The sequence below is a fragment of the Dermacentor silvarum genome, chromosome 2, assembly GCF_013339745.2.
Source record: "Dermacentor silvarum isolate Dsil-2018 chromosome 2, BIME_Dsil_1.4, whole genome shotgun sequence".
Lineage (NCBI taxonomy): Eukaryota > Metazoa > Arthropoda > Arachnida > Ixodida > Ixodidae > Dermacentor > Dermacentor silvarum.
In genome coordinates, this window is record NC_051155.1 from 153267231 (window position 1) to 153279668 (window position 12438).

A 12438-nucleotide genomic window follows, 5' to 3' on the forward strand; every position below is an offset into this window, starting at 1 on the left:
GCCCGGCGGCTTCCACGTCGACCACCTCCATGGCGAACGCAACGCACGAACGGATCTCGGAGGAGCAAGCGAGCGAATGTCTTTCCCCTGGCCCGATATGCGGGCGAAGAGGAAGCGCATCACGCGCCACCTGGCGGGGCATAGCCCCCTAGCGTGCGGCGCACGAAGCGCACCTTACGCGCCCTCTCTGGTGCGGACGTCAGAGCATGTAACGAATGCGGGCGCGCAGCTGTAGCGAGCAAGCGAGCGAGCAGGTGCGCCGGGAGAGGAGAAGCGAGAGAGGAGGTAGTGAGGTCACATCCGCTCTGCTAGACAGATGTTCATTCTATGCCAGACAACTGTTTTCCATTAATTAGCTGGTTAAATATCCTGCCACATTCTTGTGTGTGACGTCGTCAGTGACGTCATTACTTTCGCTTTTTACTTTTGGGTTTCCAGGAGTTTCGCCAAAGTCGTGCTCACGTGGGTCTCTAAAGTTTAGGATTCTGTGCTTTGGTGTGCGGTAATCAGTGATTTCTAATTAATTCTAATTACTACAGACACTTCAGTAACTCAACTTGTAACTAAACGTATGCCCCGATATCATATCTATAATGACACCCATAAATTTTGTACAATGTTTTCTTGTTTTCATTTATATTGAATTTCGTCCCCGGTAATCAGTGTTTTCTCATTAATTCTTATTATTCCAGACACTTCAGTAACTCATTTAGTGATTTAGTGACACAGAAAACGACGTGTTGGGCGTAAAAGGGAGTTTCATACAACATGATTATCTACATGTATACAAAACACAGGAAGGCAACTCTGAAATATGTCAATACAGACAGAGTACTTATTATATAGTTATGCAAAAGTGCGCAACGCCGGGCTGGTTGGTTAAGCATGATCTGTTAAAAGGTGGAGACAGCGAAAAAACGATGACACCGGCGCTGACAGAATGGAAGGGATATTGCTGTGGAGCAATAAAGAAGAAAAAAGTTGTCGCAGTTTCACCTGAAAGGCGAAGCATCAATTGCGATAGCAAACTTGTAGAGAGCTATACGGAGTAATGATATTAGCTTTATCAGCTGTATAAACTTGGACTTATAGCAGCATCGGCAACACGCAGAACTGTTGTCGACGCCATCGGCGTTTTGCCCGCGTTCGCGCAAAATGCGTGCGGCGTTGGTGACTCTTGCCGGAGCCTCTGATATAAATAGGCACTTGGTGCCGCAGCTAAACGTCGCCTCCCTGTCCTCCCCCCCCCCCTCCCCCACGGCCTCTCGCGCGTCGGAAGAAGGCGCGTTTGCTCTACATATATGGTGATTGTAAAGGAGAAAAGAGACGCCTACTTCTGCAGCCCTTAAGCGAGCACGGCGCAGAACGCGCGTTTGTTCTCCGCCGTGCGTTCACTCCCCGTGAAAGACGCGCCCCTCGCGCCCTTTCACTCGCACATACAGCGTTTGGCGCGCGGCGACGATTTCATCTCCATTGTCGTCATACGGAACCTCACGGCAACGGCGACGGCGACGCCGACGGCAGAAATCTGCTTTTGAGTGTCCATATAATTGCTATCGCAATAAAATAGAGAAAACACCACCGCTACCAGCAGTAATTTTATACGTGACCACACTAAACGAATCACACAGGGTCAATGGGGGGAGAGCGCGACGATGAACAGCACGGCGGCTCTCTCTTTTCCGGGCTTTCGCACTCTCTTTTCCGGGCTTTCGCTTTTCGCCACTGGCATCGTTTATATCGTTTTATTGCGATAGCAATTATATGGACACTCAAAAGCATATTTGTGCCGTCGCCGTCGTCGTCGCCGTCGCCGTGAGGTTCCGTATGACGTCAATGGAGATGAAATCGTCGCCGCGCGCCGAACGCTGTATGTGCGAGTGAAAGGGCGCGAGGGACGCGCGCTTTCACGGGGAGTGAACGCACGGCGGAGAACAAACGTGCGTTCTGCGCCGTGCTCCCTTAAGGGCACGTTCACACTGGGGAATCTGGCGTCTACAGCGAACGGAATTCTCCTGCCGCCGAAATTCGCGCCGGTCACACTGCTAGCCCACCGCGCCGCCGGAACGCGATACAGCGCCATCTGCGGTGTAAAGCGCTAACCTCCAAACAAGCGCCGGATATACCGGATGTGCCCGCAGCCTCGAAACTGCGCAGTTATCTCCGCTCGCGTAGAGTTCGCGTGGTTTTATTATTGCGATAGCAATTATATGGACACTCAAAAGCAGATTTCTGCCGTCGGCGTCGCCGTCGCCGTAGCCGTCGCCGTCGCCGTCGCCGTCGCCGTGAGGTTCCGTATGACGTCATTTGGAGAAGAAATCGTCGCCGCGCGCCGAACGCTGTATGTGCGAGTGAAAGGGCGCGAGGGGCGCGTCTTTCACGGGGAAGTGAACGCACGGCGGAGAACAAACGCGCGTTCCGCGCCGTGCTCGCTTAAGGGCTGCAGAAGTAGGCGTCTCTTTTCTCCTTTACAATCACCATATATGTAGAGCAAACGCACCTTCTTCCGACGCGCGAGAAGCCGTGGGGGAGGGGGAGGGAAGGGAGGCGACGTTTAGCTGCGGCATCAAGTGCCTATTTATATCAGAGGCTCCGGCAACAGTCACCAACGCCGCACGCATTTTGAGCGAACGCGGGCAAAACGCCGATGGCGTCGACAACAGTTCTGCGTGTTGCCGATGCTGCTGCATGTCCAAGTTTATACAGCTGATAAAGCTAATATCATTACTCCGTATAGCTATCTACAAGTTTGCTATCGCAATTGATGCTTCGCCTTTCAGGTGAAACTGCGACCACTTTTTTTTGCGCAACGACAATGAACCCTGATCAAGAAGAGGCAGTACTGCTAGGCTTGTTGGCAAGCACCTTTCTGGCGATGCATGACGCGCAGAAGCATTCGCAGAAGAGACAACGCCAGCGGCGATGGTGTGTTCATGCTGCTTTGCAAAAGCGCGAGAAGCTTGGTCACGACACCAAACTACTACCCCTTCTGCGAGATCGCGACGTGGAGTACTACAGAGAGTAAGTTCAGATGTATTGTTATTCGTGATAACAAATATTAAGTTTCGGACCAATTCGATCAGCATTTACGACGTCGCGACAGACACGACTGCCACAACGCGCGCGCGTCCGACTCGGCCGCCATCTTCGAAATTCTTACTCGCGCTCCGATTGGTCCGCGGTGAGGGAATCCGGCGGCAGCTGCCGCAAAAATCGGTCCGAGACCGATCGGCGCGGAAAGGGCTATTCCGGCGGATCTCGCCGCCGCCGAACTGGGTTCCGCGCCGCTGCAGACGCCGAATGTCTCAGTGTGAACGCGCCCTAAAAGCTGCTGCAGAAGTAGCTAGGCGTCTCTTTCCTCCTTTACAATCACCATATATGTAGAGCAAACGCGCCTTCTTCCGACGCGCTAGAGGCCGTGCGGGAGGGGGGGGGGGAGGGAAGGGAGGCGACGTTTAGCTGCGGCACCAAGTGCCTATTTATATCAGAGGCTCCGGCAACAGTCACCAACGCCGCACGCATTTTGAGCGAACGCGGGCAAAACGCCGACGGCGTCGACAACAGTTCTGCGTGTTGCCGGTGCTGCTGCATGGCCAAGTTTATACAGCTGATAAAGCTAATATCATTACTCCGTATAGCTCTCTACAAATTTGCTCTCGCAATTGATGCTTCGCCTTTCAGGTGAAACTGCGACAACTTTTTTCACCTGGCGCTGGTTTGTGTATAAGTAGCAGAGCATCGCGTCATCCAGTCACTTCAACGAGCGCTCATAAGGCCAGGCGAAGTTTTGTACAGGCGCGCTATTCTTTAGCGGTGGCATCGGCGGCGTGCCTGAGAAATAAGATATTCAACACGATATCTGTGAGTCCGTAGTTCAAATTCTGGTGGGCACTGTGAATTTTTTTCCCCTTTGCTTCGTAAGATTATGGCAATGCATGCTGGTATTAGAGTGAAGGAGAAGTGCGGTCACCAAACTGACTAGAAGAAAAAGGACGTAGCAGCTAGCGCTGTAAAAGTGCCGTTGATAGCGATAATAGTATTGGTACAGAGATTTCCCGGCACGTCACTTACAGAGGTAATGGCAATTTGCACCTACAGTGGCTTGAATAAAATATTAAGCGCCGAATCCTGCGCCTCGAGAAAGTTAAAGATTCCGCGATAAGCAAAAAAGTTGTCGCAGTTTCACCTGAAAGGCGAAGCATCAATTGCGATAGCAAATTTGTAGAGAGCTATACGGAGTAATGATAGTAGCTTTATCAGCTGCATAAACTTGGACATGCAGCAGCACCGGCAACACGCAGAACTGTTGTTAACGCCCTCGGCGTTTTGCCCGCGTTCGCGCAAAATGCGTGCGGCGTTGGTGACTGTTGCCGGAGCCTCTGATATAAATAGGCACTTGGTGCCGCAGCTAAACGTCGCCTCCCTTCCCTGCACCCCCCCCCCCCCCCCCCCCGTGGCCTTTCGTGCGTCAGAAGAAGGCGCGTTTGCTCTACATATATGGTGATAGTAAAGGAGGAAAGAGACGCCTACTTCTGCAGCCCTTAAGGGAGCACGGCACAGAACGCGCGTTTGTTCTCCGCCGTGCGTTCACTCCCCGTGAAAGCGCGCGTCCCTCGCGCCCTTTCACTCGCACATACAGCGTTCGGCGGCGCGCGGCGACGATTTCATCTCCATTGACGTCATACGGAACCTCACGGCGACGACGACGGCGACGCCGACGGCAGAAATCTGCTTTGGAGTGTCCATATAATTGCTATCGCAATAAAATGAGCGTAACGTGAGTGACCAAGGTGCTGATAATTTGCTGATGCAAGAAGAGGATTATGCCTTCGGCTTTAGATAACTTAATATGGGCGAATTCCTGTGAGCGCCAATAAGATCGAGTTAAACTGAGCGAAGTTACTGGTCGGCTAACTCCTGTGTTATAGAAAGTTCCTCTACTATGTATGCACCCCTCCTCGAATCAAGAAGTAGATGGCAGCGCCGCTCCTAGACAAAAGTGGTCAAGGCGCTTCAGGGACACTACACCAGTTGGGAATCTTCTTCAGTCGAGGAGTGGAGGAAGAGCTTCGAGCGGAGGATTGTCTGAGAATACGAGGGTAAGGGTGCAGAAGTTGCCGCGGGTAGTCAGCGACATCATAAAGGTAAAGTTCGGAATGACTCGATATTCACAAGAATCAAACTTCTTCAAAGTGAGGAGGAAGCAAAACTTACAAGGAATAATGTAAAAGTGTATTATGAGTTCTAACGTTGATACCATGTAGAGGCAATCCGCAAGTATACAGAACCACGTGCGATGCGGAGCTGGCGATTTTTTAAGAAAGCCTGGTAAAGAGCAAGGCCATCGGAAATAAGTGTTGGCGTCTAATATGGGACACACACAGACTACCTGCATGAAAGCGCCTCGGAATAAATGCGAACACTAAATTTCTCTTTATTCTTGGAGGTGTCTGCAGGAGAACCCTGTATTTGATCCGGTGTTGGTGGTGTTGGTCGTGGGGCTGTTGCAGCAGGCGAGTTTAGGCGGCCATGCTTAGCCGGCAATTGTTGCGCCTGAGCGTCTCACACGTTCTTAGCTATAGGCTGTGTCACTCGAAGTTTGCCAACTTCGTGTCTCGAGCAAAGGCAATGAACAGTCGTAGAACTGCTTTTCCTTATTACTGCGAGCCCTTCAGGGAACAGATTCAGCTTAATAGCTCGCGCCTGTACGACCTTTTTTTTTTTTTTTTGTAAGCAGTGAAACAACTCCTTTCTTTCTGCGCCAGCCAGAGGGCATAACCAAATAAAGTGGTCTACTTTCCCAATCAATCCGCTTCCCCTCTTTGTGCCCTATATAATCCGGATGTCTCGTCGTCAAGAACACCGCTAAGAATTCTTTGAAGCAACCCTTGTCGCGTTATTCGAAAACACGCACGTTTTTTTCAACCTTTACTTTCATTGGCCGACTCGTTATAGGCGACGTTCGTGGGAGGATCACGCAGTGAACCTATAAGTGTAACGCGAGAAAACGCCGTAAAAAAGAGGGGCTGTTTTGATGCTGTGTGTATTATGTGATCGCTCCATACAAACATAAGAAAACCGTAAGCAGTCAAAACGTGTTATGATGCTTAAGAAATGCTTTATGCGCGTCATGAACGCAACTAAAATGGCTGCAGCTCGTCTGAATTTGCGCTGGCTCCGGGGTTGGGTCTGCGCACCTCGGAGCGGCGTCCTTGACAGCTACAGTTGCGGGTGGTAGTTTCATGTCGTTGCTTTAGCGTGCGTTATGTAACCTGCGGAACGCTCTGCTGTACGAGTGTAGAGGACGTAGAAGAGACATGCGCCAGAGAATAGAGGTAGAGCCTTTGCTGGACTTGCTCCCCCCCCTCCAAGTAAATCACGTAACGAACTGTGTCGTTACCTGTCATTCTTTGCATGCAAATGACTGTATAGAGTTGTATAAACATGCGTGACCTTGCATATAGTTGCGAAAATCAGCAACTAGTTGCATAGAATCCACGAACTGCGCCAATATGTAAGTCGTTCTGGAGTAGCGTGAATATCAAGTAGTGTTTATATTTCTTTACAAATTGATGGCCCAAAAAAACCAATCTCCAAATTGAAATCGACTTTCCCTTTTAATACCGGTGCATCCTATCCAAGTCAGTTCAGCTGTATGAGTGAATTTCTGCGTGTCTCGTGTATTTCAGCTGAGATGGGCCAACCCTAACATATACCCCTTAATGGAATGATCCTAACCAGTACAAGCAACCATATCGCGAGGGTTCTCGCGATAGTACTTTGACACGGATATGTTAAGCCGTGGCTACTGTGCGCTTAAATGCGCAGCATAAGATAGTCATACGGGACGCTCGATATCTCTCCCCGACTCAACGGCTTAATCTTTCGTTGCTCTGAGGTATAGCAGTCGAAAATTCTGGCGGCTTCACCCATCGTCCTAAATTGGACATGAGCGACACATTCGAGGGCTTGCGGCCGACAACGCTCGCGTAAACCAGCAGTCTGCGGCAGCACCACCAGCCAGCAAGCAGCCACGGAATGTGCCTCCGTGCAAAGAAGACAAAGCGTCAGGAACGGAAGGCTTTCGCCTCGCGGGCTCCCCCTCGCTGCCTCCGATCGCGGCGAGCCGTTGGGTCCCAGAGAGCAGCGCAACGCGGTTCGCGGTTCGCCCGCAAAGAGCCCGAAAGGCGGCAGCAGCCTCGGCGTTCATGCATGGTGCCCCCGCGCGAAACGCCGACAGCAAACAGTGCAGCCAGAAATGGGTGCGCACCCAGCTCCGCGCGACCGAGCTCATCATCGACGTGGCTTCGCCCTAAACTCGTTAATTACAGCTCAGCGGCCACCAAACGTGTTATTTGGGCCAATCAACCTGTCCGCCTTATCGCAACTTGTTGTGGGCTCCTTTCTCACTCTCCTTCCCTCTCTCTCTCTCTCTTGAAATGCTCGCCCGCCGGCTGCCCGCCTTCTCTGGCGGCTATCGCCGCGGCTATAGGCATCGCCGCCGAAGAGAACGAGGGAGGAAGGAAGGGGTGGGGGGGTCGGCAGGCTTCGCGAGAAGCCCTCGTTGTTGTCTCTTCTTTTACCCGCGCGCGCCTTTATCGCCGGCTGGTTATTATGCGCGTCCCGTTTTGTGCGTAATCGATGATAAGCCGCTTCAACGCGCCCCGCGTCCGCTTCGTATACTCGCCAAGTTCACCTACTGCAAACACCCCCACGACGCCTTCGCAACAACAATGAACCCGCGGCTTCGTATGTGTGCGCACACGAAGCGCGCACGGCTTCCTTTATTTTTTTTTTTCGCGGGAGTCGAGCCGTGCGTGGAGAATAATAACGAGGCGTACGAGAGTAGGCAGATCCTTGGCAGTCATTTCTCGAGATTCACGGGGCGCTCCCGAAATCTCTGGCGCTTCTTCGCGCACCGGTAACGTCCCGAAGGCGCCGTATAAGACCGCGCGAAGGTGTGTCGGGCGACCCCGGAAAGGTCGAAGCCACGTCCCTGGCTCGATGATGCCTCTTTTTGCTCTTCTATACGCGCTCGGTCAGCTGTCAAGGAACATTTTCGCTGAGTTTTAACCACGCGCCTGCCGCGACAGCGCTCGGGCACTTCTTCCCGCAATTAACAGCGCAGGAACATTCTCTTGTCTCCGTATTATTGGTAAATAGTGGCGTGACGGGACATTGGGGCGATGAAAGACATCGATTAACTTATAAGCGCGATCGAAGCATCAGTATTTTACAAGAGCTAAGTTAGTACTTTCAACTTTCAAATTGCGTTCAACCATATTCCTGAAGCCAGCATCCACCTTTTCATCTTGCTGCGCCCGCCCAGCAGTAATATCGTGATATTGTCGCAGAGCAGTGACGATTCACAAACGGCAAAAAGAAAAAGAAAAAGAAGAACAGAGCAGCCATTGAATAAAACAGTCTGGAATACCGATTCAACAAATGGCCGTCCTTCTCATTCCAGCTTCGTGAAGCAACAAGATGACGCTAAAATTAAGCTTTCTCGCAACAACCGCGCAGTGCGCGGCCTGTACCCTTTCCGAACTTCGGCAACGTCATGGGCTCTCAAGTACGGCAATGGGCCGGTCGCAGCCTTGTCTCGCTGCTGAATACTCCAGCCATGTTTCGCTGCTGAGTTCCAATTGTTTTATTTTATGTGTCGGTTCGCGGTGATCATGCCGATAAACTGGTGTATACTCCGATGTAAAGGGTAACTGTGATTCGGGACGGAAGGTGTGCGTGTCTGCATTTGTTAAAGAGACGGGCGGAAGATGTAGGAATTCATAGTAGTGCCCTTGTTGGTGCCAGCGTACAAATGGTAAACATGTTTTGATTGGCCCTTTCGTCTATATCTAAGAAGCGTGTCGTTCAGATGCTATTTATAGGGAACATTTCAGTAAAGTCATGTATTTCCGCATGCCTTTAGCGTAGACGCCCCGGTGGCTTTGTGGACAGCTATGGCGCGCTTCATGGGGAGGACAAGGTCGTTCCCGACAGCGGTGGACAGGTTACGATGGAGGTGGTACGCGAAAGCGTCCGCGTACCACGCTTTCGATGGACATACACCTTTTACGAGTATTGGGTAGCAAGCTGGTAAAAGTAGCAAGCTTGCAATGACTAACCTACCTGTCTCTACCTCTCCCTTTTCTCCTCCTTGCCCCGTTGAGATGCAATTTTTAGCCCCTGTTCCTAGGCCATGGATGGGCATTTTTCGTTTTCACATACGAAATAAAAACACAGCATCAAAGAAAGGCGCACGGACATGAATACCTCATTGGTACACTTTGCTAGAGCGGAAAGGAACAGTAAACTTAAAATATGGAGCACCTCAATAATTATCCTTCGTGGGTTGTTTCGTGAGTGTTCCTAAGCCACTCAACCGAAAGGCCACAGTGTTTATGCGACAAGCGGACCAATACACCCCATACCGCCGGTGTAGTGCCTGTTGTGCTCAGCTGTTCACGCTAGTACATTAAATTCATAGAAAGATATGGATCACGGCCTTCGGAAACTTACTTCCGTGTGTTTGTTGCTTGCCTATTCGAAGAACATGTAAACGAACGAGCGGAGCGTGATATCCCCAGAGCTGACGATCGCTAAATTGTTTCAGCTAGGCACTTTATGTCTTTTATGAAGATAAAGAACTGAGCTGCTTCAGCTAGAAAGAGCCTCTAGACCATTAAAATAACGTGTCTGAGGTAATCGAGATGGGGTATCGTAGTCGTTTTCTCGTACGTTTCGCGAGACCTTGCAGCTCTCTTCAGATGAGAAGTAGACAGCCTTTATAACGAGGCTCGGCCACGTGTGTGTGCACAGAGGAATCAGCGCTCGTGCACTCGGGTTAAACGTTGTGTGCGCGCTCCGCACGTCTTGAGCGCCGTCTCGTCGACTGACGCCAAGTCCTATTACAGCGTTGTTCACGTACCACGCGCACTCGGCACGTTTATCGCAATCGGCAATCTTGCCCAATTTTCCGGAGCTGCGTACGGTAATTACAGATTAATTGCATTTTCCTCTCCGGCCGTGTGTCTGTGCGCGCCAGGTTTTCACGGCAGCGAGCTCAGATCGCCAACGATGCCCACACTCCGTGGACGGGAACGGAAAGCACACCAGCTGCCACCGGAGGAGCAGTCGCCTCACGTATACGGTGAAATCAGCTGACGCACCGTTTTCCGTGATTTCCTCCTGCGAACGAAAAAAGGTTAAAACGGCATAATTCAACAACGCGTCGTATCGTTTTCTCTGTTTGTAAAAGACTAAGCACCAAATACAGCACACACATATTGTTCCTAAAACTAAGCTAACGTAGCGCGCACACACACACACACACACACACACACACACACACACACACACACACACACACACACACACACACACACACACACACACACACACCCACACACACACACACACACACACACACACACACACACACACACACACACACACACACACACACACACACACACACACACACACACACACACACACACACACACACACACACACACACACACACACACACACACGCGCGCCCACACAACTTGAAGTTGTTCCTAGTCTTCTTTTGAGACATGGACCAGTCACCATGTTTAGCAAACTCGGGATGCCGTGCATTGAACTTAAATACCTGTAATTATGTTGAGTCAAGTGGAAAACAGTATTGCTTGACAAGACCCCTTGTATCATGCAATCTTATTCTCCACAAAGAAAAATAATAGCGTGCGATATTGATTTCACTGATTTCTCAAACTGTGCATCTGCAGCTCGAACCGCTGCAGGTCATAAGGCCATACATTTGTCACGGAGTATTGGGGTTAGCACGGCATCCAGCGCAGCTTCACCCTGAAAATGTTTTCCCTCTTGTTCCTTTAAGTAAGCTCTCTAATAGAGCTGGCATTAATAGCAAAAATTTTGCTAAGATACTTCCGTGTGTAGGCGTCCGCGTTAAAGATGTAAGAAAAGTTGTCCTACAAATCTCGGTCCACGATAAATGTCGAGGCGTGGGCTCGCCAAAGCAAAGTGCTGCGCTGGTGTCTCTCATGCAAACACCCTAAATTAAATTACACATTCGTGTGGTCGTTTCAGGAGCCCAGCCCCATTAAGATAATTAAATAGATAGGCGTACAAACGTGTGCTTACATAGTGTAAGATAGAACTACGAATGCCAAGATAAATAGGAATTGCAGCGATGCAAATGCTTTCAGTGACTGTGCTCTGTCGCCTTCGCTATCGTTCAAGGAGAACATGTAAAATAAGATATTGCTGACTGGGAGTGTTGGCATTATACGACTACCGCTTATTGGCACGCATGCATAAAGAATACCTAGTCTTGGCCATGCTCTCAATGCAGCCATTGCTAATTTAATTTCCTCACACTCTCACTGTTTCCTCATGAGAGTATTGTTCGTAATATTCTTGCTGTTCTGGCTCAAACCTTTTTCGATACCTGCAATATGAGCGAGCTGTTTTCGATTATTTGCCGGCGAACGGAACGGTATGATCGTCCGACCAGCGAGCCGCGTAACGCGGCCATTGCCAGGCCAGACAGCAAGTGATCGCAATTAAAAAAAAAAGCTTTGAAGTAAACTCTCCGGGTTTATCCTGCGAATTTTATCGAAATTGATAAATGCGGGGAAAAGTTAAAATGTACTAGTGGAATGTGCTAGCTCTGCTGTGATGAGGCAGCGCTAGCTAGTGACCAAACAAGAAGTATGGTGCACAACTGTATAGTGTGTTTCAGGGAGAGATGGACCACTGCACCACAAGAGCTGCGCCGTGTATACACTATAGCCGCTGCTGGCGGCCGACTTAAGGCATATCAACTTGTACAGTCCACACAACTCGACTTGGAACCACGACCGAGGGCCTAGCTGGATTTAGATAGCGGCGACTCGGATTCAATCCTTTAGAAATAGGGCCTCTCTCTTTCTCTCTCAGTAGCAGCATCTGATCATCAATGACTGGTAATGAACATCTTGTGTTTGTGGGATATTTACGTGGGAAGTTACTTTATAAGCAGTTTACTTAGAGGGACCCTGAAGGTCAACGCTAAGTTAGGTTAATATGGTGAGGTATTTTTTCAAGTATCCGCCGGGGTGGCGCAGTGGCTTTGGCATTGCGCGGCTAAGCCCGAAGGTGCGGGATCGAATCCCGGCCACAGCGGCCGCATTTCGATGGGGGTGAAATGCAAACGCTCCAGTGTACCGTGCATTGGGTGACCATTAAAGAACCCTACGTGGTCCAAATTAACCCGGAGTTCCCCTCAACGGAGCGCTTGATAAACATATCGTTGTGTTGGCTCGCAAAACCCCTGAATTTAATTTTAACTAATTTTTCCAAGCCACTATTCGGGCATTTCTTCGGAATGAAGTGGTTGGTTATTCAGGAGATAAAACGCAAGCCAATGTTTCCTTTCCTAAATCTTGAACC